This window comes from Arvicola amphibius, chromosome 3, assembly GCF_903992535.2.
Source record: "Arvicola amphibius chromosome 3, mArvAmp1.2, whole genome shotgun sequence".
NCBI classification, from domain to species: domain Eukaryota; kingdom Metazoa; phylum Chordata; class Mammalia; order Rodentia; family Cricetidae; genus Arvicola; species Arvicola amphibius.
Genome location: NC_052049.1, coordinates 79,461,579 through 79,484,123, shown reverse-complemented (window position 1 = coordinate 79,484,123; position 22,545 = coordinate 79,461,579). Strand labels below are relative to the sequence as shown.

The window sequence follows — 22,545 nt, the reverse complement described above, 5'->3', positions numbered from 1 at the left end:
CTCCCACTTTTCAACTGGACTTTGGGAGCTCAGTCCAATGCTCCGATGTGGGTCTCTGACTGTTTCCATCAGTTGCTACATGAAGGATCTATCGTTAGATTATTCTAACCACGGAATAATCTAAGGTTATGATATTCATCAGTCTGACTACAGGACAAAGCCAGTTCAGGTACCTTCTCTTCTATTACTTAGGGTCTTAGCTGAGGTCATCCTTGTGGATCCTGGAAATTTCTTTAGAGCCAGGTTTCTTGCTAACCCCATAAGGGCTCCCTCAATCAAGATAACTTTTCTTGCTCTCATCTCTGTCCTTCCTCCATCTTGACTATCCCATTTCTTCAAGTTCTTCTACCCCCGCTCCTTCTCCCCTCCTCTTCCTCTTCTACCCTTCATTCAACCCCACCCCCATCCTCCTAATTTTGTCAGCAATCTAGTCTATTTCAACTTTCCAGGTGAATCTGCATGTTTTTCTTAGGGTTCACCTTGTTATTTAGCTTCTCTAGAATCATGAACTATAGGCTCAATGTCCTTTCTTTATAGCTAGTGTCCACTTATGAGTGAGTACATGCCATATTCATATTTTTGGGTTACATCACTAAGGGCAGTGTTTTCCAGTTCCGTTCATTTGCTTGCAAATTTCAAGGTGTCATTTTTTTGTATGCTGTTTTATTGTGTGCTACAGCCAGTGTATATAAAATAGTTAAACCTTGTGAAACAGAAATCCATGAAGATTCGGAGAGGTAGATGTCAAGTAAAGACTGTGTATATGGCACGTGTTAGAGAGGCTTCTATACAGACTTCAGATCTAGTTCTGTTGAATATCCACTGGGTCATGAAGTGGTTTAAGAAACCTCAAGATAGCTGACTACAAAAAGGAGCAGACTTTCTGCGGTCTGAAGGGATTTGTACTGGAAGACACTCCGGTCAGCAGAGGGTCATGTTGAGCATTCTACAGACAGAACTGTTTCAAGTCTGCAGCTGCCTGGGAAACCCTCATGCGGTTGAGCCAGGCCTCCAGCCAATGCTGCCGAACCACCTTCTTCATGGCAGCGACGCTAGAGGAAACCGACATGGCGCTCAGGACAGCCATGCCGACTAGTCCATGTCATTGTTTTTTACCACTGAGTAGTACACTAATGTGTAAATGTGCCACATTTTCTTTGTCCATTCTTTGATTGAGGGGCATCTAGGTTTTTTCCACGTTCTGACTATTACAAATAATGCTGCTATGAACATAGTTAAACAAATGTCTTTGTAGTAAGATTGAGCATCTTTTGGGTATACAACCAAGAGTGGTATTACTGGATCCTGAGGTAGGTTAATTTCCAGTTTTTCTGAGAAACCACCATACTAATTTCCAAAGTGGTTGTTGTATGTGTTTTTATTCCCACCAGCAATGGTTGAGTGTTCCCCTTACTAAACATCCTCTCCAGCATAATCTATCATTTTTTTTTGTCTTAGACATTCTGACTGGTGTAAAATGGTATCTCAGAGTTCTTTTGACTTGCATTTCCATGATGGCTAAGGATGTTGAATATTTCTTTAACTGTCTTTTGGCCATTTGAGATTCTTGTGTTGAGAATTCTCTATTTAGTTCTGTACCCCATTTTTTTAAATTGGGTTATTGGGAATTTTAATGTCTAATTTCTTGAGTTCTTTATATATTTTGGAGATCAGTCCTTTGTCTGATGTGGGGTTGGTGAAAATCTTTTCCCATTCAGTAGGCTGCCTTTTTGTCTTATTGACTGTGTCCTTTGCTTTACAGAAGTTTCTCAGTTTCAGGAGGTCCCATTTATTTATTGTTGCTCTCAGTATCTGTGCTACTGGGGTTATTAGGAAGTGGTCTCCTGTGCTCAAGCATTGAAGGCTACTTTCCACTTTCTCTTCTATCAGGTTCAGTGTGGTTGAATTTATATTGTCTTTAATCCATTCAAACTTGAGTTTTGTGCATGGGGATAGATATGGATCTATTTTTATTTTTCTGCATGTTGACATTCAGTTATGCCAACACCATTTGTTGAGGATGCTTTCTTTTTTCCATTGTACAATTTTAGCTTCTTTGTAAAAAATCAGGTGTTTATAGGTGTGTGAATTAATATCTGGGTCTTCAATTTAATTCAGTTCCATTGGTCAACGTCTCTGTTTTTATGCCAGTACCGAGCAGTTTTTTATCACAGTAGTTCTGTAATGAGCTTGCTGTCAGGGATGGTGATGTCTCTGGAAGTTCTGTTATAGTACAGAATTGTTTTGGCCATCCTGGGATTTTTGATTTTCCATATGAATTTGATTATTATTCTTAAAAGGCTTGTGAAGAAATGTGTTGGAATTTTGATGGGGATTGTATTAAATCTATAGATTGCTTTTGGTAAGAGAGCCATTTTTATTACGTTCATCCTACCTATACAAGAACATGGGAGATTTTCCTTTTTCTGGTGTCTTCTTCAATTTTTTTCTTCAAAGACTTAAAGTTCTTGTCGAATAAGTTTTCCACTTCTTTGGTTAGAGTTACCCCCAAATATTTTATGTTATTTGTGGCTATTGTTAAAGGTGGTGTTTCTCTGATTTCTTTCTCAGCTCCTTTATCATTTGTATATAGGAGGGCTACTAATTTTTTGAGTTAATCTTGTATCCTGACACATTACTGAAGGTATTTATCAGCAGTAGGCATTCTCTTGTAGAGATTATAGGGGTCACTTATATATACTATCATATTATATGCAAATAATGAAAGTTTGACTTCTTCCTTTCCAATTTTAATACACTTGATCTCCTTTTGTTGTCTTATTGCTATAGCCAGAAATTCAAGAACTATGTTGAATAGATATGAAGAGAATGGACAGCCTTGTCTTGTTCCTGATTTTAGTGGAATTGCTTTGAGTTTCTTTCTATTTAATTTGATGTTGACTGTTGGCATGCTATATATTGCTTTCATAATGTTTGGATATGTTCCTTGTATCCCTGATCTCTCCAAAACCTTTATATAGGGGTGTTGGATTTTGTTTCAGCATCTAGTGAGATGATCATATGTTTTTCTTTTAGTTTATTTATGTAATGGATTACATTGATAGATTTTCATATGTTAAACCATCCCTGCATCTCTGAGATGAAGCCAACTTGGTCATGGGGGATAAATTTCTTATGTGTTCTTCTATTCAGTTTGCTAGTATTTTATAGAGTATTTTTTGCATCTATGTTCATGAGTGAGATTTGTCTGTAATTTTCGTTCTTGGTTGAGTCTTTCTGTACTTTGGGTATGAGAGTAACTGTAGCCTCATAAAAAGTATTTGACTTCTGTTTTCATTTTGTGGAACAGTTTGATAAGTACAAGTATTAGCTCTTCTTGGAAGTTCTGTTAGAATTCTGCACTAAAACCATCCAGCCCTGGGCTTATTTTAGTTGTGAAGCTTTTCCTGACAGCTTCTATTTCCTTGCAGTTTATAGGTCTATTGAAATTGTTTGCCTGGTCTTGATGTAATTTTGGTATGTGGCATTTATTCAGAAAATTGTCCATTTCTTTTATATTTTCCTATTTTTGTAGAGTACAGTTTTTTGTAGTATGATCTAATGATTCTCTGGATTTCCTCAGTGTCTACTGCTATGCCCCTCTTTTTATTTCTGATTTTTTTAATTTGGATATTCTCTCTCTGCCTTTAGGTTAGTTTGAATAAGAGTTTGTTTATCTTGTTCATTTTCTCAAAGAAACAGCTCTTTGTTTCATTGATTCTTTGTATTGTTTTCTTTATTTCTATTTTATTGATTTCAGTCCCAAATTTGATTATTTCCTATCTTCTACTCCTCCTGTGTGAGTCTGCTTCTTTTAGTTCTAGAGCTTTCATGTGTGCTGTTAAGTCACTAGTGAGAGCTTTCTCTACCTTCTTTATGTAGACAATTAGTGCTATGAACTTTCCTTTTAGTACTGCTTTCATAGTATCCCATAGGTTTGGGTACATTTTACCTTCATTTTTGTTGAATTCTAGGAAGTCTTTAATTTCTTTTTTATTTCATACTTGACCCAGGGTGCCTCAGTAGTTCACTGTTCAACTTCTATGAGTTTGCAGGCTTTCTGCAAGAAATGTTGTTGAATTCTAACTTTAAACCATGGTGATTCAATAAGATGCAGGAGGCTACTCCAGTTTTTTTTTAATCTGTTGTTTTTTTTTTTTTTTTTTTTTTTTTTTCCAAGTATGTGGTCAGTTTTAGCAAAGCTCCCTCGAGGTGCTGAGAAGAAGGTATATTCGTGTTTGAGTGGAATGTTCTGTAGATGTCTGTTAAGTCCACCTGAGTCATAACATCTGTTAGTCCTCTTATTTCTCTGTTAATCTTTTCTCTGGTTGACCTGTCCATTGAGGGGGGTGGAGTTTTTTTTTTTGTTTTGTTTTGGTTTTTTTTTTTTTTTTCTTTTTTTTTTTTTTTTTTTTGTTTTTCGAGACAGGGTTTCTCTGCAGCTTTAGAGCCTGTCCTGGAGCTAGCTCTTGTAGACCAGGCTGGCATCGAACTCACAGAGATCTGCCTGCCCCTGCCTCCCGAGTGCTGGGATTAAAGGCATGCGCCACCACCGCCTGGCTGGAGAGTGGAGTTTTGAAGTCTCCTATTATTAGTTTGTAGGGTTTGATGTGGGATTTAAGCTTTAGTAATGTTTCTTTTAATATGTGAGTGCTCTTGTATTAGGGGCATAGATGTTCAAAAATGAGACTTCATCTTGATGAATTTTTCCTGTTATGAGTATAAAGTGTCGTCTATCTCTTCTGACTGATTTTAGTTTGAAGTCTATTTTGTTAGTTATCAGCATAGTTACACCAGCTTGTTTCTTAGGTCCATTTGATTGGAAAAATCTTTTCCCAACCCTTTCAGAACTAATGTCTCCCTTTGAGGCTGAGGTATGTTTCTTGTATACAACAGAAGGTTGGATCCTGTTTTCATACCCATTTTCTTAGCATGTGTCCTTTTATGGGTGAATTAAGTCTATTGATATTAACAGATATTAATGACGAGTGGTTGTTAATTCCTGTTATTTTTGAGTGGTAGTGTTTGTGTGTGCTTCCCTTCTTTGGAATTTGCTGGTAGGAGGTTAAATGTTGCCTGTGGTTTTTTGGGTGCAGTTATCTTCTTTAGGTTGGGGCTTTCCTTCTAGTACTTTCTGTAGGGCTGGGTTTGTGAATACATATGGTTTAAATCTGGTTTTGTCATGGAATATCTTGTTTTCTCCATCAATTGTGATGAAAGCTTTGCTGGGTATAGTAGTCTGGGCTTGCTTCCGTGGTCTCTTAGTGTTTACAGCACACCTGCCCAGTACCTTCTGGCTTTCATGATTTCCATTGAAAAATCCGGTGTAATTCTGATAGGTTTACCTTTATATGTTACTTGACCTTTTTCCTTTGCAGATCTTAATATTCTTACTTTATTCTGTATGTTTTGTGTTTTGATTATTATATGGCAAGCAGATATTTTGATCCAATTTATTTGGCATTCTGTAACATTCTTTTTTTTGTTTTTTTTTTTTTTTTTGAGACAGGGTTTCTCTGCAGCTTTAGAACCTGTCCTAGAGCTAGCTCTTGTAGACCAGGCTGGTCTCGATCTCACAGAGATCTGCCTGCCCCTGCCTCCCGAGTGCTGGGATTAAAGGCGTGCGCCACCACTGCCCGGCTCTGTAACCATTTTGTGCCTTCATAGGGATATCCTTCTTTAGGTTGGGAACGTTTTCTTCTATGATTTTGTTGAATGTATTTTCTGTTCATTTAAGGGGATTTCTTCTTCTTCTTCTTCTCCTTCTCCTTCTCCTTCTCCTTCTTCTTCTTCTTCTTCTATCCCTATTATTCTTAAGTTTGGTCTTTTCATGGTGGCTCAGATTTCTTGGATGTTTTGTGTTAAGAATTTGTGAGACTTTATCTTTTCTTTGAAAAATGAATCGATTTCCTCTGCAGTATCTTTAACACCTGAGATTCTTTCTTCCATCTCTTCTATTCTGTTGGTTATACTGTCTCTGTAGTTTCTGTTCATTTACCCAGATTTTTCATATCCAAAATTCCCTCAGTTTGTGTGTTTTCTTTGCTGCCTCTATTTCATTCTTCAAGTCTTGAACTGCTTAATTTACCTGTTTGATTGTTTTTTTTTCTTGAGTTTCTTTGAGTGATTTATTAATTTCTTCCAATTTTTTGGTTTGTCTTTTCTTCCATTTCTTTAAGGGAGTTTTTCATTTCCTCTTTAAATGTCTCCATAATCTTCATAAAGATATGTTTAAAATTGTTTTCTTTTGGTTTAGGATGATAAAGTCTTCTCGTTATTTAACCACTGAGTTCTGGTGCTACCATGTTGATTTTTAGGTTGTTGGGTGAATTATTGCATTGGTGCCTATGCATCTCTTCCTCCAGTTCATGCTGGCACTGTCTTTTTTTATTGGTCCAATCCTTGCAGTGGTTGTCTGCATCTTTGGGAACTGTTCTTGGTCTGCTCTGTACTGTCAATGTCTGCATCTCACGGTGTCACTGAGGTCTCTCTTAGCCTGTTCTCTTGGTCTGCTTTCCTGGTTACTCTCTTGGTCAAGTGGGTGCAGTCCAGATTGTGTTTTAGAGTTTCCCTCTTGGTCCTCTCTGTGTAGTTGCAGCTTGTGTTTCAGCATTTCTCTGAGGTTGCAGGGTAAGGAAGGATGTTTGGAAGGTTTGGGAGCAGAGTGGGACTTGTACCTTTCAGGGTCCAGTGGATGGGATGGGGATGTTAGAGCATCCTTCTTGCAGGAAACTCTCAAGCTGGTTAGCTAGAGAAGTTGAGGCACGTGGGGGAGGGGTCATATGGAGGTCCTAGGGAGTGGGGTGTCCAGCTGGGTGGCTGGTCACTCATCTCTTGATCCTCTCTGTGTAGTAGCAGGTGGTATTTCTGTAGTCTAGGTTTTCATCCTGCTGCAATCCAAATAAATCACTTTCTAGATGTAGTTCCTACTTCAAGGAAAATTGTTAATATATTAATAAACAGAAGACAAAATCCAGGATCTGGAATCTGCATAGTTTATTTTATACAGACAAGCTGATTAAGCACCTTGAAAAGACTAAAGTCAATCCAGATCTGAAGACTTTCAGTGCCAACTGCCAAGCACATGCTAGCTACTTCTCTTGTTTCCCAGATGTGCACGGTTCTGGTTTCAGAAAGATACCAACCATTCCGACTTTCTCTGGTCAGTTGACTCTAATACCACCCCTTGATTCCAGTGTCAGCCCTGATATATATACCTATTGAACACATTGACCAAGCTAACCCTGCTATGATTAGGCTCTACTGCTAGGATGGTTATTTTCCATTATTTTTGTTGTGACTTTTAAAACAAACTAAACAAGAGCAGATTTTATTCATTTGAACTTTCCCTGCCTTATGAAAGGATGGTATGAACATCTAATGGGCTGACCTAGAAATTGTGTGGCTATGAATGAATGCTACCTAAGCTCTGTAAGAATCATGGCTTTGCTCACAGATGGTGGTTTAGTCTTCTTCAGAAACATATTTACATCTTAATAGCCTCTTCTTCAACAAGTTCAGTTACTGTGGAGTATGTGATTAGTGAGGGAAGCACACAAATAATCTCAAAATATATAAGTTTATAATATGTGTTCATAAGTAAGTTAGGAAAAAATAAACGTAGACTATAAAACTTTGCCATCTTTTATGTCACCCAAGTTTACTCACCTAATTTGAAGTTAAGTTGACTTTTGGTTGCTACCAACTTTAAGTTTTCTTCTCAAGGGAGCTCTCGTTAAATCCAAATTTGACAACAAACATTCAGATTGTTTCTCTATAGGCTACTCTGGCAGGGCAGAGCAATAGATACTAACTCAGTCATAGAAATTGCTTTGAAAATGAAACTGCACAATATCGAGCACAGAACTTATGAAGTGGCTGTGACAGACTCTATTCCGTGATGGTCAATTCTGCAAAAGGTATTACCCAGAAAAATGGGGAGTGCTTCAGTATGATCCATGGGGAAATGAAGGTGTGTAATGGCTTGGGAAATACAGCAAGGTGTAAAAAAAAACAGAGAGGATTAATTATTTGGAAAGAAAAGGCTGTTTTAGGCATATGGAAAGCTATTATCAAGAGATTACTCACAAGCTGTTCTCCAGTCTCAATGAGGTAGAGAGGGAGTGAAACGCCAGCACAGTAGCATTAAACTAGAAGAGTTAGATTGGGTGTAATACAGAAACTCTTGACAATATAGATGTTATGGAGAAAATTGGCTAAAGGTAGTGAAGGGCCTTCCCCTCTACAGCTGTAAGAATGTAAGAGTGCCCATTTGTTGCCTAATGATTTAGTTGTAATGTTCACTAAAAGAAGATTCTTTCAGGTCAGACTTGAAAATGAAAACTTGAAACAATCCTGTTTGCTGGCTGTTTACCTCCCTGCCATTTGGACAAGACTTTAAAGCACTGGTTCTCAACCTTTGTAATGCTGTGACCCTTCAATACAGTTTCTCATACTTTGGTGACCATCAACCAGAAAATGATGTTATTGTTACATCATAATTGTAACTACCTGATGTGCAGGATATCTAATATGTAATTCCTATGAATGAGCTGTTCTACCCCTAAAGTCAAGAACCACTATGTCAAAGGTGGAATAATATAGAGTCAAGCACAGCGGATTAGCCAACTTTGTGAGTGTGTGTTCAGAGAGAAAAATGTAAGCTGTTTGATGGCAGGTACTGAAGTAAAATGAAGAGTGACTTGCCTTTCTTGCTCAGGCTTCAATCCAATTGTAGCCAAAGGGTTACTTCTGGCATATCCTGGGCCTGCCCTTAAGTACTGGACACAGAGATCTTGAAAGCTAGTGGTAGATAAAGGGACAAAACACTGCCCTTGGGGCCCAATAAATATTTCCTTTCCAAAGCTTTCTCCAATAGTGTTTGATACTTAAAAGTTGTTGATATTTTCCATCCTGATTGTCCAGTCATGTGAGTCTACCCAAGTTGTTAGCTGAATACACAGACTGACAATTCAGATTTTAGAATGCTGAGATTCAACACATGTAAGTGTTGAAAGTGTTAAAATTCGTATCTCGGGTAGGTGTGGCAGTACATGCCTGTAATCCCAGAACTCAGGACTCTATGTCATGCTTCACTAGTTCAAAGCAAATCTGAACTTAGTGAGACTGTATATCTTATGTAATAAAATAATATTAAATAGGCATCCTGTTAGTATCTAGGTATCTCAAGAATGGCTTAAGTGGGACTTGGGGACATTTGTCCTACAAGTTTGGAAAACTCAGATGGTGTTTCTTTGATGATGCAGACAGGATATCTTGCTGAAATAATATTCCCGGACTCTCAAGGCCTCCATTAGTCTAGGGGGCCCAAGAGGATCACAGTCAATGCTCTCAAGTCCTCCATCAGTCTAGGGGGCTGAAGAGGGTCACAGTCAATGCTCTCAAGGCCTCCATCATCCTAGGGTTCCCAAGAGGATCACAGTCAATGCTCTCAAGCCCTCCATCGGTCTAGGGGGCCCAAGAAGAGCATAGTGCTCTCAAACACCCCCTAAGCCTGGGGGAGCCAAAAGCAACATAGTTAGTGTTCTTAAGCACCCTATTAGCCTAGGGGCAGGCACAGGGAACAGAGTCATTGCCTCTCCTCTCTGAACAGAATAGTTTGCAGACTCTAGGTTTGTAGAAAATGGATGCTAAGAAGTGGTGACTTAAACAGTGGCACTGTTTCCATTTCACACTTTCCATTGGCCCTCCTGTTGCTGTACTTCAGTCTTCACCTGAAGCCCTGTAGCCTCGTTCCCTCAGTCTAAAATGTCCTGCCGTCTCCCTTTGCACTCTGACCTCAAAGCTGGAATCAAATGTCACTTCTTCATTAAATGTGCTATGCTTTCCTTTAGAGCCATTCTCTCACCTTCGTAGCTTATATGTTGCCAAATATCTATGCAGTCATCTAACGTGCCCCACTGGGACAACTGTCTGAGTCTGTCTTCTTTATAAGGCTGACTTTGTTTGTTTGTTTGTTTTTGATTGAAGTGCTTTTCTATGCAAAGGTACTGAATATATTGACTGTATTGAATTCAAGGGTGAGAAATAGGGCTGATCGTTCATAGCAGGACTGGATAATTACTTCTGGTTTCATCAAACAAATACCTTTAAATTCAAGTTACATGTCCTGGCCCTGAAAAGCGTCACACACAATTTACATTAGCTGCAGTTTCCCGGGCAGTTTTTATTTCGCCATGTGACCTTTTGCTGCCCACAGGAAGATAGCTAGATAAGTCAAATAGCCACCAACAAAAGAGTAAACTGTGGTCAGTGCTGCGTAGCTGCCCCCATGCACAAGGGCAAACGTGAGGTTGCTCTGTAATAAAAAAAAGCCAGATGATTCAAAGCTCTACAGTTTATCTCCCAGGGCAAACCTGCAAGGCAAGAGTTTCAGGTAATAGAGGTATAGGCAAAGTTATTTTTTTATTAAACTTTACATGTTCCTTATCTTGCTCGTGCAGCCATTAACACACAGTAAGATCAGCAGTGCTCAAAAAGCCTTGAACCAGTTAGCGCGATAATTAATGATAATGACATTCTACACTCATCTGAAACTTGGGGGTGAAATGGAAAAATGCCTGTGACTCCTTGCCCCTCTTAGCTCCTGCTTATCTCTCCAGGAGGGTTTAAAATCACACTTTCTACACTCCGCATGCCTATTAGGAAGCCAGGGCAAAGAGCACTCTTTCTTCCTTTCTTTCTTTCTTTCTCTCTTTCTTTCTTTCTTTCTTTCTTTCTTTCTTTCTTTCTTTCTTTCTTTCTTTCCTTCTTTATTTCTTCATTCTACCTTTTTTCTCCCTTTTCCTTTCTTTTTGCAAGTTTGTTGTAAATAAAATAGTACTGTTTATTAATTAATAAAGTTGAGTTTTGCTGTAATTTATGTTTTATTAGTCTTGGTCTTTAGTCAAATAGTCTCGAAAGACACCACTTGCCTTCCTTTGTACTCTAAGACTTACTGGTGCCCCTGAAGCATTCCACAGTCTGTGGCTGTCAAAAGAATTTCTTCTTTAGTTACAGATTGATGATTTATTAATTCTATTTATTTATAAAGGTCAGACATCAACAACTATTGGAGTTAAAGATAAATTTAATTAATATGATATTTACCTCTCAGACTAAAATCAAATTACCTAATCATTGGGTTGACTGAAGAGCAGGGAGAGGAGTCACTTATTGGGTCTAGGAATCATTAACTGCTTGGATCTCACTGGAAAGCAGTATATATGAATTAAGAAAGTGTTTTGTGAAGAGCAGCTGGCATCAGAATTGCAGAGACCAAAGATGTATCCTCATTTCAAGAGGTACCCAAGGGTAACGGTACTTTACCGAACATCAAAAAATGCCAAGTCTAGTCTGACACTAGTCTGTAGGTGGGAGACACACTACACAAATGGGTAGACCAAGACACGAAAGCTCAGCCTATGTGTTATGCTACTTCCCTTGATATTCATGGTTTTCTCTGGAATGCCTGCCTTCTAGAAAAAAAAAAAAAAAGCAATGCTTTGCTCCACTTTTATTTAGATGTATTGTGCATTCCTGGGAAAACAGGATCAGCTTATTGCTCACACTTACACTCATAGTGAACTGGCTCTGCATTCACAGCTTCACCTGGCTGTCTCAGAGCAGCTGCCTAAGCAGAGAAACTGGATATATGTGAGAACCTAGCAGCCAGAAATCCACGGGGCAAAACCAGCTCTCCCAGATCTGTCTGTATCTTCTACCTTAATTTACTGCAGACTCCTGAAATCAGTTAGAATAATTCTCAGCTCTCCTAGTTCTTAACGTGGTGTTTCTCAATTTACTGTAGACTCCCAAAAGTCAGTGAGAGTTAAGTCTCACTTGGCCCTAGTGAAAAACTTTCTGGACACAATTAGATATCTCAGTAATAGACAATTAGGGATATTGGGATAGACAGGACATCATAGATGGAAGTGATATGATAATCCCCAAGCAACTGGAAGTTTTACTTAGCTTACTTGTATTATGGTTTTATGGTCATCCTCCCTTCAGTTTCCATTAGATTACTTCTGCCTTGTATGTGAATTATGAGGTCAGAAATGTTTAAATACTGACCTTCTTAAATGGGTTATAAAGTTTTATAATGAGAATTCATCTTTATTTTGTCTTATCCTATATTGCAAAATAATTCCTAAGTACATAACCCCAATACCTAAATTAACCAGTACAGGATGAATAAAAGATGTAAGTGTAACAACAATTGTCAACTGTTGTAGTAAGGCCTCCTGTTCATTTCCCAGCTGCCCAGAATCCCAAAATAATCACACACAAACTATATTATTCAAATCACTGTTTGGCCCATTAGATCTAGCTTCTTATTGGCTAACTTTTACATCTTAATTTAACCTATCTCCATTAATCTGTGCATAACCATGAGGTTGTGGTCTACTGGCACAGTTTCAACATATTTGTCTCCAGCAGCAGCTCCATGGCTTCTCCCTCAGTCTGCCTTCTTCCTCACAGCATTCAGTTTAGTTTTTCCTGCCTACCTAAGTTCTGCCCTATCAACAGGCCAAGGCAGCTTCTTTATTCATTAATTTCACAGCATACAGTGGGGAATCCCTCATCAGTCAACAATTCTAGAGTTTTTCAAACTGAAGACATACCTAAACCTAGATATTTCTCACATTCACTTAGAGTCTTGGTACCAATCAGAAATGTTTTTTGTGACCCCAGTTTCCATATTTTAAGTTCCTACTCTCCAAAGTTTATGTAAATTTTATGTCATTGCCACCATAAATAATTGTTGCATTCTATTAGGTATCTAATTTTGTTCTAATGATGGGTTAACAGATTGCTACTGTTAAAGTTTGATTTATCTAGTGGGAAACCTGTGAAGATCTCTTTATTTGAGACACCATTCTTGGTGATATGTTTTGACAACATTTAATTTTTAAATTGATACAGACTCTCAAATGGGTTTTGAGTCTCTCTGAGTCATTGTGCCATGAACTAAGCTTACTTGTCAATGTGTCTGCTATTGCCACATTGGTATTAGTCAAGCAATGACAGCCACAGCAGATAATCACTAAAGATTGTCATTTTGAAATTTGAAAATATTATATATCAAATTCTTGGAATGGCTTGATATGAAGTTGGAAATTAAGATATGTATTATTAGTGAATCATACACATTCATGTGCAAAGCCAATTTGAAAACTATAGCCATAAAATTAAGTCTCCCAATTCCCAACACAGGGCTATTTCCTCAGTTTTGCCCTGGTGAGATCTTACAGTATTGCTTCTCCAGTTTTATGTAGACACTAACTCTAGATCCCCCTGAGAGTCTTGCTAAAAAGAATAATTTTCTCTTCAATGGTTATTTCTTATAATGGGAACCAATAGAAGTAGATAAGTAAAATGATTTCAATTCTAGTTTTTTAAAGATTTCAATCACTGGGAATCTGGATATATAGTGATGAAAATCAACTTAGCTTCCCTACTTTTAAGCAATATTTCTTCTTAACCTTAATAACTGACTTATCCATGACAATCCAGCAACACTGATCTTTGCTCAACATTCACTTTTAATTCTTCCAATTCATTTTATTCATCAAAAACACAGATCAGGTATATTACTGATTAATTAGGTTAGCCTTTACACCTCTGCTGTCAATGAAAATACAGATCTACTTTTTAAAGTTCCCTTAGTGACACTGAGCTGACTGTGGGAACTTTCATATTGTTTTCTAAAGATCTTGTGGTATGTAGTTTATATTGTTGTGTGCTGCTCCTGGTTTTATATTACTTCCATCCCACCAAGCCTAGTATGTATTTGGGTCTTTTTGTTTGATTGTTGAATCATGTTTCATCTCTTAATTTTGTTTAGTTGGTATGATTCAGTCCCTTTTAGATAGTTCATGGGTCCATATTAAGATCCCAGAACCCACCCTCGTCACAGCTTTCTCCACTCAGCCAGAGTGACTTGCCCTCTGCCCCCTGAAGAGCTTCAGTTGTCTTGTCATTGTCTGCCTGCTCATCTTCATCTGCTCTAGAGCCAAAAGTATGCCTTAAAGACACCCTGCTACTGCTGCTTGGTGAGCATTGCTTGATAAACTCATTTATTAACACAAGAAGTAATTACTATAAAGCAAACTAGGGATAAACTTCTGTGCTAGTCAAATTTTGAGTTGGAGACAACATGAATAGGCTTTGAAGTTGTGAAAATTGAAGTCAAAAAGTTCTCAGAACTTCTGTCTCACAGTAGGGTCTCGTGCAGTTGTGTCTGCTCCTGTATGTCCAAGTTCTAGGAATAATATTTATCTAGCAGATTCACATCAAGGAAATAGAGAGAAGTGAGCAGACTTCATTATAGAGCTTAACTGTCTAGTCATTGCAAGGTAATGGATTAAAATCATCTCTTCTTAAGGTAGTGTTAAAATTAATTTCTAATTAAATTGTCATTATTATTTTGTACTTTCTAAGATAATTTTACTAATCATGGAAATTACTGACAAAAATGATTTTGTTTCATAAACTAAATAATGTTTAACAGCATTGTAGTATTTATGTGTGAGACTTATTGAGGAGTTTTAGACAGGTTTCTTTGCCTCTTTAGCTTGTGTTTGTGAATCATTTTTTTAAAGGCAGTATGCATATTCTATGATTATTGTATGGAAATTATTTTTTCTTTCCCATTTCAGGGCTTATTCAGAAATTTAGATGTTTCACATCTGTATAGATTTAGTGTTTGTCTATGCTTCTGATGCAAAGACAGCAGGACACAAAAATCTTGGTTTCTTCGTGTTCTTACCAACTGAGTAGCTGGCGGCATTGTTATGTCTTTGGTTTTGGGTGTCATGCAACTTGCAAACAAATGCCATTGAGAGATGGGAAGGGAGGGTGAACGACACAACAGTCTTGAACACATAATTAAGCCTGTATGTTATAGAAAACATTAGCAAGCTTGTATTTGCCTTTGTAATATTGTTTATCAATTCCTATTACTTTGACATTAGATACTACCTCTTCATATTTAATGCTAAATTTTTATTTGCAACACTAAAATATGTAATTAAATAAGTGTCTCTATATACAATGCATAATCCAAGTGGTTCTAAATTGTGTTATGGTTCCTTTATCACTGCATTGCATTTCATGACCTATCACTCAGTATTTTCTATTATATAGAGCAGGGAAGTAGAAGTTGTCTTTTCTAATTTTTATAAATTTTTAATATTCATTGTTCTTTTTCCTGAGCTCAATTTTCAAATATAGATATCATGTGGATTTGTTTGTTTGCTGTAGATTTGATGTCTTTTTTGTGTGTGAGAGAGAAATACGTCTGTGTGGGTATGTTTGTGAGTTTATATGTTTTCGAATTAAAAGCTAACTCCATAGAAAGAATATTTCTAAGTAATCTACATCCTAGATAGAATTATCTTTTCACTTAACACGGCCTAGAGTTATCTAAGATAGTCTCAGATGAGTAACTGTCTTCATCAGGTTGATCTGTGGACACATGCGTGAGGTACTTCATTGATTATCTGAATAGATGTAAAAAAGTCCTATTCACTGTGGCTGGTACCATTTCCTGGGCAAGTGGTCTTGAACTGTTCAAGAAAGCAGACTGGAAAAGAAAGAGTGAGTTGGAGAGCAGTCAGTGTTCCTTCGTGATGCCTGCCTCCATTTTCCTGCTTTTACTTCCTGCCCTGATTCCCACAAAGATGAATTATGACCAGAACTGTGAGCCAAATAAATGTTTTCTCCCAAAGATGCTACTGATAAGTGTGTTCTTTCATAGCCACAGTGCAACTGGAACAGACTGTAGGGTATATATTCAGTATTACTCATCCATATGCCCTCTGTGACCTGGTGCTGTCTTTAGTTATAGCAAAAATAAGTTCCAAGACAAATATTTATAACATAGATTTTTAGAAAAGAAATGACTCTATCTAATTAATACCAATAGATGCTAAGATAATCCTTGGTGGGGACTTGATTCTTCTGCTTGTTTATACAACTTGAACAAATAATAAGTGCTCTTGGCCTTTCCTATTCCCTACTTTTCACTTCTTTTGGGAGTTGAATCAATCTACATTAAAACACTTAGAATGTCTTATTTATGGGTGTTTCCTCAAAGGAAGGTGCATTATGAAATCAGGTCACTTGTTTTATATATCCCTGCAGAGAAATGCAGCTCTTCCAACACTTGTGGCAAGGACGGGTGTGTGCCACATAGAAAGTGAGCATGCTCCTCCCTCTACTTTATAAAGTTTCAGTGCACTTAGTCCTGCACTTTTAAGAGAAAACACAGGTTTGACAGACTCCATGTGCAAGCCTGGATGCTCATCACAATACAAGGATACCCTCTTCTGATCAGTGGTACTTTCTTGGTGATCCTAAAAGAGTGTGTGCTTTGCAGTCTCTGATTTCTTAAGAATGGTAAATTGAAATAAGTAAGGTTGCAATAGTCCTTACCTAGCCCTGCATATTGACCAAGTCAGTCTGAACCTAAATGATGAAATGGTCTTCCTCATTTTATGTCTAGCTTAATTTCTAAAATCTAAGTTAATGAAATATTTTGTGGCACTAGAAACTCTTTAAAATAAATTATTTTTGACTATACAGTTTTAACTTTACACAATCAACAAAAGTGAATGAAATACCAGCATCTCAGTTCCCCATTACCATTGTATCCATGAGATTCCACGTGCAAAAATTTCTCCAGAGAGGAGATTGGAATGTAATGCAACCTGGTTGGGAAGGGCCCTCTGCCCACTACTCTGGTCACTTTGTGTCTGTGCTTTTTATAGAACCAGAAAATAGAATAATTCTGCTATGTCATAAATACCATAAAACAGGAATAATTAAGGATTGATACTCAAAAACATGAAGGAAAATAGTTTAGGTTTTGTTTGGTTTGTGTTTGGATTAAACAGACATAATAGAAGTAACACTCAAGTCCATTTTCAGTGGCTTAACAATATACACAAAATATGCATGTTGTGGTTAATTTGCTAATTGAAATTCGTGACAAAGTGTTCATGATACTTTAGGATGGTTTATTGAGGTTGGAACTAAGTAAATAATTACACAATATAGTGTGATATGTTTTGCTATATGTATTGTTGCCCTGAAACCACCCCATAATCCACATGATGAGGTTATCACCACCTTCAGATGTCTACATGCAAGTTCATAATCTCCCCCTCTTCCCATCTATGCTCTCAACATCAGGAAAATGCTAACAAAATGTATTGTCTATCACTACAGATGAGGTTGCATTTTCTACAGATGTGTATAGCTGTATTCATTTAGAATATGTATCCCCCTCCCCCCTTTCCCCTCTCTCTCTGTCTCTCTCCTCCCTCCCTCTCCCTCCCATTCTCTCTCTTTTTCTCTCTCTTTCTCCCTCCCTTTCTGTCTCTGTCCCTCTCTGTGTCTCTCTCTCCCCCCTCCCTCTCCCTCCCTCCCTTTATCTCTCTCTTCCTCTCTGTCTCTCTCTCCTCCCTACCTCTCCCTCCCTTTCTCTCTCTCTTCCTCTCTCTCTTTTTCCCTCCTTTTCTGTCTCCCTCCCTCTCTGTGTCTCTCTCTCCCCCCTCTCTCTCTATCTTTCTCTTCCTCCCTCCCTTTATCTCTCTCTTCCTCTTTCTCTCTGTCTCTCATCTCAGAAGAATCATTTTCATATGGATGCCTTGTGTCAGGTGTGTCACTAGCTCTTTCACTTGTATTGCTCAGTAGTTTTCCACTTGATGGCTATGGTGAAAGCTCATCTGTCCACTAATGAGAAGAATTTAAAATAATTTCATGTTTCACATATTGCTGTAAAGTTTCCATGATATTGACACGTTAGTATGGTCATAGTATTCATTTTTCGTAGGTAAACACCTATAGCGTTGATTCCTGGAGCATGCAAGAGTAAGATACATCACTATTAAAGACACTGCAAGATTGTTTTACAAAGTAGGTGTAATATTTCACTGTCCTAAATGCACAGTATCAAAGAACTCATGTTCTTACACAGCTTTCCCATAGTCTTTGATGTGTGAGGTTCTGTAGCACTTGGCATGTGTTTAATGATTGATGTTATTAATCACATTTAGTGTTTATTTACTAGTTGTATTTTAAATTAGAATTTTGTTCATAATTTAATTTTTAATGATTTAAAATGTAATTTAAATTAAAGTTCTTTGAAATTCTAAAAGCAGATCCTCTTTCATGTATGCATTGTGCACACATTTTCTACCACTCTGGGCTTTGTAACAAATGTCTTCAATGTCTTTTAACAGACAGAGATTCTTTCTTTCCTTTTCTTTTAATTTTTTTAAATTTTTCAAGACAGAGTTTCTCTGTGTAGCTTTGGAGCATGTCCTAGAACTCACTCTGTAGACCAGGATAACCTCAAGCTCACAGAGATCTCCCTGCATGAGCCTCCCGAGTGCTAGGATTAAAGATGTGTGTCACCATTGGCTGATGAGCTATATTTAATGTGGTGCAAGAATATAAAAATATTTTATGATACTTTTGTCATAACTCAACTAAGTATGTGTATGTGATCTCCTACTTCTGATATTTTGTTCATTTTATTACGTTTGTTTATATGTGTGCTCTGTGTGTGGATGAGGACAGAGCCTGAGAGTCCATTCTCTCTCTGCCATGGGAGCCATAGTTTGAATGAAGTATTATCAGGACTGTCAGCAAGAGTCTCTACCCACTATCTGTCTTATCCTACTGGTCTGTCTAAATAGCAATGCCATGTTCTTGATTGCTGCAGCTTCCAAGTTAAGTTACTTCAACTTTCAAAGCATCTGTTAGCTCTGCTCATCTAATATTTTGGGGTGTTTCACTGTTGATTTGTCTACTTCAGGTTATTGAACTTAGCCTAACGATTGTAAAATCAACTAGGTATTTACCTAAAAATTTAACTTTTTGAGATCTTTGGCCTTATATCTAGAGTCTAAATTCTATTCTATGACCCATGTCTGAGTTAGTGCCAGTGTGGTGGGTTTTTCTTAACTCTTACTAATTTGAAGCACTCTGAGATCAGTTAATGTGGAACTTACAGGCTGTTCTATGTGGCAGGTGACTTTGCTTCGTTGGCATGAATTATTATCTTACGAACATCATCACTGCAGATGACGTGGTCATCTTGAATATACGGTGTGGAGTATCTTTTCAGGAGTGTATCAGTCACTCATCCTTTCCCTAGTGAATAGTCTATATGGTCTTCATCCCAGTTTTGTTAGTTTACTTTCTTCTTGCTGGGACTCTAGTGTTTTTGCATAATTTAGGTAACAGACCTTTATCAGATATTTCTTTTGCTAATATTTCTCCTATCTTGTCTTGTTTACTTTCTTCTCCTCATCATTATTGCTGGGCTTATGACATTCAAAGCAAGATCTCAACCACTGGTATACATCACCAGCACAGAAATTAGTGAAGTATAGCATTCACTTCACTTTATACATATATGTGTGTGTGTACATATCCATATATGTGTGTGTGTATATATGTTTCCCCTCTGATGTGACATCTACAATGTCATCACCAGGCCTGAAGTCATAAAGACATATTTCCTACATTTACTATATTTACATTGATGTTTTCACCTCTAAAATTCTTATTCAACTAGTTTTTTTTATTTATTCTTCTCTCATACAATACATCCTGACTGAAACCTCATCTCCCTCCAGTCCTCCACCCACCCACACTTCCACTCTCTCCCAGATCCACCTTTCCTCTGTTTCCACTGTTTCCCTTTAAAAAGAGTGGGGCTTTTAGTGAAATCAACAAAACATGGCATAACAGGATGCAATAAGACTAGACACAAAACTTCCTATCAAGACTGAATGAATGAACCCAGGAAAAGGAAAAGGGTCCCAGGAGCAGGCAAAAGACTCAGAGACACCCACTCCTACTGTTAGAAGTTAGACAAAATCTCCAAAATTTTATATAAAGAAGCCAGAAAGATACATTGTAAAAAGACAGCATCTTCAACAAATGGTGCTGGTCTAACTGGATGTCTGTATGTAAAGGAAGGCAGATAGATCCGCATTAATCACCCTGTACAAAACTCAAGTTTAAGTGGACCAAAGACCTCAACATTAAACCAGATACACTGAACTTGATAGAGGAGAAAGCAGGAAATAGGCTGAATAGAACACCAATAATGAAGGTAGTAAGATTGGCAATTAATAAATGGGAGCTCATGAAATTGAAATACTTCTGTAAGACAAAGGATGCTGTCAATAGGACAAAAACAGTATCCTACAGAGTGGGAAAGTATTTCACCAACTCCACATCTGACAGAGGGTTAATATCCAAAATATATAAAGAACTCTTAAAACTACACATCAACAAACCAAATAATCCAATTTAAAAATGGAGTGCAGATTTAAACAGGAAATTCTCGATAGAGGAATCTCAAATGGCTGAGAAACACTTAAAGAAATGTTCAGCATCCTTAGCCATCAAGGAAATGCAAATCAAAACTCCTTTGAAATTTCATCTTACGCCTGTCAAAATGGCTAAGTTTCAATTTATAAAAATCACTTTGCTGTCCCCATTAAATGTGTATTGCATTGATTCCTCTGGGATCCTAAACACAGGAAACAAAATTACAGAAATCATTTTTAGCGCATGGGTATTGGGTAGTTTTATGTCAACATGATATAAGCCGGGGGCATTAGAGAAGAGGAAGCCTTAAACAAGAAAATGCCTCCATAAGCTCCACACAAAGGCATTTTCTTAGTGGTCAATAGGGGATGGGGGACAGCCCATTGTGGATAGTGTCATCCCTGCACTTATGGTCCTGGGCTCTATAAGAAATCAGACTGAGCAAGCCATGGGAGCAAGCAGGTAAGCAGCACCTCCCCATGGCCTCTGTCTCCGGTCTCCTGTCCTGCTTGAGTTCCTGTTCTGACTTCGTTTGATGAGGAACAATGATATGGAGTGTAAACAAATTAAATTTTTTCCTCCTCAAGTTGCTTTGGTCTTGGTGTTTTATGAAAGCAATAGTGGCCCCAACTAAGATGCCATGAGTCATTATTTAATTTTAGCTGATTGATTTCCCCCTAAACAGACATTAATTTTTATGTACTTCAGACAATAGAATTTTGTGATTAGATGAGTGGTTTTTTTTTTTTTACCTTGTTCAGTTAGCTACTTAGTGATATCTGACTCTTTCTGCTCTTGCTTTTATCATTTTATGTAGAATCGGAATCATATGTTGCTTGGGCTTCACATCTCTTTGTTGTGAGAAGAGACTTTTGCTAGCACTGGCATCAGTGGGTTCTGGTTAGCGAGATCTTCCAATCCAGCTACTGAAGAAGGAACTATCACTGGTCTAGCTGTCTTTAGCACCTCTTCAAGACTTATTATTAGCTGGTTAGCATAAAACAACCCAGTTCCACTGTACATCATCTATATATACAACACTATACTTCTATTTGTCTGCCCCAACTGTCCTCCTCTTCCTCTAGGCCCCCCACCCCCCAATACACACACACACACACACACACACACACACACACACACACACTATTAATCTATATTCCATGTATATAAATACATTGCATTTTTTTTCTGAGTCTAGCTTGTGTTCTTTAACAAAGGGCCTCCAGCTCCATCCAATTTCCCTGTGAATACTCTGCTTTTTTGTCATAGCTCATGACTCTCTTTACTAAGACTTTCAGAATGTCCTCTCGATTCCCATTTCCTTGGGTCTACGCTAGTGGCTACTACTGTATCTCACAAAATGGGATGTGTTGTAGATCTCAGACATTACCACAGCTATCCTCCAGCTTCTGTGAAGGTCAGCTGCCTCTATGTCACAGAAAGCTAGAGCTGTCGCTGCCTCAAGGGGACAGTTAAGTTTGCCCAGCTCCTCTTCCCTGTTTTAGACCTTGGAAAATTTGTCCAGGTGGCAAGCTGGTACAACTGAGTAGTAGAATAACATGTTTATTTAACATAGTTCACTGCCCTTCACTTTCTGGTGCCCTCTATAGAGAGACTCGCTTTTAATATATTTTCTAGTTTCTTAATGTTTCCTTTTTAGACACTTATTAGGAAATAAGTGAAAATGAACAAAGTAAAAAAAAAGTTGGTTTAATCCTATGCTAACGATATTTATGCAACCAAGAGGTTGTAATACAGTGGTGTCTATATGGGGCTTGGATTTAGCTCTTGTCTTTAAGGAAATATAGACCAGCTGTGGCAACAGACAACAGTAAGCCACTGCTGTGTTGAGATCTCTTCTCAGAAACAGTTCCAAACTAGAACAGTCAGTCCGAAGGAGCTATTCCCACTAACTCCCCAATATTTGAAAAGAGAATTTCCTTCAGTTAAGCACTAGGAATCTATCGCTGTGTCAGGACCAAATGATGAGACAACACAGGCTTGGTAGCGGAAGCCATAGTCTCAAACAGCAGCTGCACATTATCAGCTGGTTTCTCTCTTTGCATCGCATTTCAAAGTCTGTGAAGTGTTTGCTGTACCACCTTCCTTGCAAAGCTTCCCCTCGATGTTTCCAAGAGAACCACCGTCTTGTGGCATGATATTATCTTTTCTATGAGAACTTCCCGT

At 37.9% G+C, this 22,545-nt stretch overlaps 1 protein-coding gene and 1 pseudogene across 1 annotated transcript in view; one reads left to right on the top strand and one right to left on the bottom strand.

Moving 5' to 3' along the window:
- Positions 1-22,545, top strand: part of Cntn5 (contactin 5) — a 481,109-nt gene that overhangs the window by 176,722 nt on the left and 281,842 nt on the right. The gene's annotated exons all lie outside the window — the stretch shown is intronic.
- LOC119809890 lies at positions 863-1,069 on the bottom strand (annotated as a pseudogene).